Source organism: Myxine glutinosa, chromosome 5, assembly GCF_964187855.1.
Source record: "Myxine glutinosa chromosome 5, kmMyxGlut1.1, whole genome shotgun sequence".
In the NCBI taxonomy this organism is placed as follows: domain Eukaryota; kingdom Metazoa; phylum Chordata; class Myxini; order Myxiniformes; family Myxinidae; genus Myxine; species Myxine glutinosa.
In genome coordinates, this window is record NC_136265.1 from 578589 (window position 1) to 584588 (window position 6000).

The 6000-nt window shown below is 43.5% G+C and overlaps 1 protein-coding gene across 6 annotated transcripts in view; it reads right to left on the reverse strand.

Moving 5' to 3' along the window:
* TRMT1 (tRNA methyltransferase 1) overlaps window positions 1-5643 on the reverse strand; it is a 193448-nt gene extending 187805 nt beyond the window's left edge. For 4 of the 6 annotated variants that reach the window (XM_068117983.2, XM_078777473.1, XM_078777472.1 and 1 more), the window contains exon 1: window positions 5384-5626. The gene's annotated coding sequence lies outside the window, so the exon portion shown is untranslated. Of the gene's footprint in view, window positions 1-5383 lie in introns of all 6 variants that reach the window. The other 2 variants (XM_078777475.1, XM_078777474.1) reach the window with 1 other exon arrangement.
* Between the last annotated feature and the right edge of the window lie 357 nt (window positions 5644-6000).

Sequence of the window (6000 nt, forward strand, 5' to 3'; positions counted from 1 at the left end):
ACGGCGAACGGCTAAATCGCCATAGCTCGGTAAGTACTTGTCCGATTAATTTCAAACCTTGAAAAGGCACATCCTCGGGTCCCCAGCAATATACCTGGCAAGTTTCAAGTATATCGGACCCGTGGTTGTCGAGAAACAGCGGTCACAGACAAACGTACAGACGTACAAACGTACAAACGTACAGAGATTACTGGAATTATAGATAGATAGTAGCCCGATACGAATCCGAATCTTTTCCAAAATCTAATCATTTCATCCTCGTCACATACGCTACATACATCTCTGTCAAATTTCGTCCGAATCCGTCCACAACTTTTTGAGAGATTTTGTTCACAAACGGACAGATAGACAAAGTGACAAACAGACAGACAGACAGGCACCTTTGGTGGCGGAGGTAACAACAAACGCAACTGACCAATATACTTGAAAAATCTTCAATTTTGCAAGTAACAAACAGACAGAATGAAAAATCACCCATAGAGTGACACTTGGCAAAAGAGATCAAAGTAGAATGGCACTCGGTAGAGCATCCTTTTGACCTCACAAAAAATTGGTGGTTGTGACCTGATGTGAATCATGTTCAAACTAAGTTACTCGGATGAAAACTGTCAATTTTAGAAATTTGGCCTATGTTGACCTCAAAAATAGTTGGTGGTTGAATTCAGTTAACTATGTAAATCCTATTCAGATTTCAAGTCAATCGGATAAAAATTGAGGATTTTAGAAATGTGAAGGAAGTCCTTGACCTTAGGCTTATGTTGACCTTTTGACCTTGTGACCTATGTTGATCTCAAAAATAGTTTGTGGTTGAATTCAGTAAGCCGATATGAAAATCCAATTCAAATTTCAAGTCAATCGGAAGAAAAATGATGATTTTAGGAATTTGAAAAGGTTGTTGACCATTTGGCCTATGTTGACCTTTTGGCCTATGTTGCTCTCAAAAATAGTTGGTGGTTGAATTCAGTTAGCTATGTAAATCCTATTCAGATTTCAAGTCAATCGGATGAAAATTGAGGATTTTAGAAATGTGAAGGAAGTCCTTGACGTTAGGCCTATGTTGACATTTTGGCCTATTTTGACCTTGTGACCGATGTTGATATCAAAAATAGTTGGTGGTTGAATTCAGTAAGCCGATATGAAAAGCCTATTCAAATTTCAAGTCAATCAGATGAAAATCGAGGATTTTAGAAATTTGAAATTGTTGTTGACCTTTGGCCTATTGAGTGTGTCACAGGTGAGATATGATGAGGGAGTGTGCGTTTTATAAAGGGACTAATACCCATGATAACCAGTGGCTGAACAAGCTTTGACTACGTAGTATGAGTACGACTCGTATCAAACCAGAGGTTCCAGGGAACCTGAACTCAACTGGTCTATATCAATATGGTTAGAATTATGCATAATAGAACCACAAACTATATAGTTTATATGTGCCAAAAATACAGACTTGGCATTTAATATGGAATTTTTTTTTTGTGGGGGTGAACTTACTTTTCAAGATGTCTTAGAACCAAAAGTTCATTGGAATTATGTTGAAATTATTCTAGATTTTGTTCATGTGACCTTTAAAAGAAACAAAAACCTCATTTGACATTTCGAAGCAAATAAATTGATCCTTGAAAGTGATGTAAACTGATATCGAACTCAATTCATGGACAGTACTGTGTTAAACTTCTGTACGTTTTCCAGAAGTATCTCTTTATTTTGCACATCAGTCAAAAAAAATTTTTTTTTTTAAACAAAAGTTAAATTCCGACTGGCATTATGGACAGTAAAATTACAGTTCAGTACGTCGTGTAACCCCCACGAGCATTCAGGAGAGCACGTACACGTCGAGGCTTGCTGTTCACGAGATTTGCCAAGGTTTGGACAGGAATCGCTTGCCATGCAGTTACAATAGCCTGCTGCAATTCACGCACAGAGTCCAAGTGATCGATTTGACGCATTAATTCTGCCCACAAGTTCTCTACCGGCTTCATATCCGGGGACATGGCAGGCCACTCCATATGCTCTACACCACGGTCAGCAAGAAAGTGTTGGATCATGCTAGCACGATGAGGCCGTGCATTGTCATCTTGGAACACAAAGTTTCCTCGAAAGGCTGCACGAGGAAATGGAAGCAATGTTTATTCCAGAATGGCCCTGTACTTGAGAACTGGCTCAGGTTTCCATTCAGAACAACCAGGTCAGTTTTGCCCCCTGCATGAAAAGCAGCCCAAACGGTCACCCCACCACCTCCAGCTTGGACTCTTGGCACTATACAATCTTTGTTGTAGGCTTCATGCACTTGTCTGCGCACTCGGATGCGGCCATCTTGACGATAGACCAGAAATCTAGACTCGTCACTGAAGATCACGTCGATTCCAGTGTCCTGGCTGCCATTGACGGTGCTCTCTGGCCCACTGCAATTGGCGCTTTCTGTGTGGTCTGGTCAGACGTGGCTTTCTCAGGGGACGCCTGACAGGATAGCCTGCTTGAACCAGTCGTTGGTCGACTAGCCTTCTGGATACAGGCACATTTGTCAGTTGCTGCCACTCAGCCCTAAGCCGATTAGCTGACTTGGTACGGCCATTGCAGACTAACCGGTGCAGCTGGCGATCATCCCTCCTTGTGGTTCTGCGGGGACGTCCTGGCCTCGGTATTGGAGTAGGTACACCCCTCTGAGTATTTCGTTTCAGCATCTTTGACACCTGACCTTGAGTGATGCCATAATGCCGAGCAATAGCACGCTGTTTCATGCCGGAATTTCGTAAAGCTACCACTCCATGACAAACAGCATTGTCGAGTTGACGGACCATCTCCAGAGGAAGCGGCAATAACTTTTGGAGACGTGCAGCAGTTGTTTTCCACTAATAGAGAACGCAACAACCCTTATATACCCGACTGTGAAGCCAATCATCAAATGTACCTGTCCGTACATTTTGTCACGCCACCTGTGATATAATCCTGTTGTTGACTTCTTGCTGCGACAGACAATCAGTGACATGGTTCTTTTCACAAAAATCACCAAAGTGTAAAAGAAACTCACCAGATTGATATACTGAGTTAAGAAAGTAAACCCAAGTCAAGAAAAAATATATATTCCATATTAAATGCCAAGTCTGTATATGACAAAAATTGATTTTTCAATATGGCCGCCCTGCCGCACCCATTTTTCAGCATGCAACGCCCAAATGCAATCCCAAACTAGTTTATGTCTTAAAGATGCTGCAAAACAAGTTTCATCAAATTTCATCAATATTTGTGACTTTTAGAGCGTACACTTCGAATTGTACAGGAGCAATATCGCGCTGGATCAGGAGCAATATCGCGCTGGATCAGGAGCAATATCACCCTGGATCAGGAGCAATATCGCCCTGGATCAGGAGCAATATCGCCCTGGATCAGGAGCAATATCGCCCTGGATCAGGAGCAATATCGCCCTGGATCAGGAGCAATATCGCCCTGGATCAGGAGCAATATCGCCCTGGATCAGGAGCAATATCGCCCTGGATCAGGAGCAATATCTCCCTGGATCAGGAGCAATATCTCCCTGGATCAGGAGCAATATCGCCCTGGATCAGGAGCAATATCGTCCTGGATCAGGAGCAATATCGTCCTGGATCAAGAGCAATATCACCCTGGATCAAGAGCAATATCGCCCTGGATCAGGAGCAATATCGCCCTGGATCAAGAGCAATATCGCCCTGGATCAGGAGCAATATCGTCCTGGATCAGGAGCAATATCGTCCTGGATCAAGAGCAATATCACCCTGGATCAAGAGCAATATCGCCCTGGATCAGGAGCAATATCGCCCTGGATCAAGAGCAATATCGCCCTGGATCAGGAGCAATATCGCCCTGGATCAGGAGCAATATCGCCCTGGATCAGGAGCAATATCGCCCTGGATCAGGAGCAATATCGCCCTGGATCAGGAGCAATATCGCCCTGGATCAAGAGCAATATCACCCTGGATCAGGAGCAATATCGCCCTGGATCAGGAGCAATATCGCACTGGATCAGGAGCAATATCGCCCTGGATCAAGAACAATATCGCCCTGGATCAGGAGCAATATCGCCCTGGATCAGGAGCAATATCGCCCTGGATCAAGAGCAATATCGCCCTGGATCAGGAGCAATATCGCCCTGGATCAAGAGCAATATCGCCCTTCAGAATGTGTGGCTTGTGGCAAAGTTTCATCAAAATCGGGCATTTGGTTCAAACGATAATGACTGGTGTTTACAGACTCACTAACTCACACACTAACACACTCACTAACTCACTAACACTGCCCGATCGCATAAGCTCACCTGAGTCAGACTACAGTCCAGGTGAGCTAAATTGACTTCAACGCAAGTGGAACCATTAGGCCCAAGGAGCCTGTGCACGGGATGCCAACCAATGGTTGTTTGTCAGTGCTCTCTCGTTATGAAATGATGAGAGTCAAGGAAGGAAGGAAAAGAAGCAATAACAGAAGCAACAAGCATTCTGAGTATTGCGCTGCAATACACGTCCCCTACCGGCAGTCTGTCGTCCGGAAAACTGTTGGGGAAATTACCAAAGTTCAAAGTGCCATAACTTTGTCAAAAATGATCGAAACGTCGTGAAGTTCGAACTTGATCTGTAACTTATCATGAGGAAACCACGTGCCAAGTTTGAAATCATTAGCATTAAGAGGTTAGAAAAGAAAGTCCGGAAAACTGTTCTTTGCGTGACGGACTGACAGACTGACAGACGGAGGGAGGGACGGAGTGCAAACCTATAGTCCCCTCCGGTGTACACCGGTAGGGGACTAATAACAACAAAAGCAATAACAGAAGCAATAACATTAACAGAAGCAATAACAACAGAAGCAGCAACAGAAGAAGAAGAAGAGGAGGAAGAAGCTGCAGCAGAAGAAGAAGCAGAAGAGGAAGCAGAAGAGGAAGCAGAAGAAAAGCAGAAGAAGAAGCAGAAGAAGAAGCAGAAGCAGCAGCAGTTCCCATTTGAATATAATGTTGGGTGCGCCTCGGCCGGGGTTCGAACCAGCGACCTCTCAGTCTCACACGAGTCACGACAGACGCTCGAATCACCATTACGGCATCGACAGCTTGTTCGACTCATTCCTTCCTTCAAAATGAACGACTATATCCACATGCACGCTTCATTGAGGATTTTCATTCCATCTCCAAAGAAAATCACCTTTAACTTTACGTGACTAGAGTTTGTTTTTGTTTTTTTTACACTTTTTCATCCGTTCATGATTAATTCGCGCCTTAATGATTCTGACGCCAACGCCAAACCAGCAAGTAAAACTTGCTATTTTGTAAAAGTACGTCATAAGCGTCGAATGAAGTAACAACAAATAAAAGCATTTCATCATATGCAACACGTGTAAGGACCACTTCCTATCACGTTCTTACCTCAATGGCGCCTTTCTCCTCTCAGCGTTGGTCCCTCACTCCCTCAGCCTCAAGCCTCAAGCCTCAACGCAAAAGATTAAAATTCCGGTACAACAATGACCGAAGCGAGAAATGCATGAAAATGATGGATAAATTACACATAAAGGGTTCTATTCTATCGCTCCACAACAACAAAACACGACTCATCGGACACAATGATATATCGCTCTTACGTTGTCTAGTTTATACACCGCCTACAATATCGATCAAAACTCAAAACTGCCAACCCAAGGTACGAATATTTTAAGACACGAAATCTTCAGGGAAGGAAGGATCGAAAAGATCTGCCAGCATTTGCTGCAGAGGAAGAATAAAAATAATTTCTGCTCTTTCGTTCACAATGAACTAGAGCGGGTGTGCGTGTGACGTCACCACATTTTTGGGACCGCCATCTTGGAGTACAAGTACACAAAGCGAAAGTACACGTGGTCTCCATCGTTTGCATTTGTGAAAATAGTGAATTTTTGCGTTGTATTTCGTTGTTGCAAAAGTAGTCCTGATATTGATATCTTATTATAATAGAGCAATCGTGTATGGTTATGTCGTTATGTCCCTATGTTTATATTCGACGAAACCGT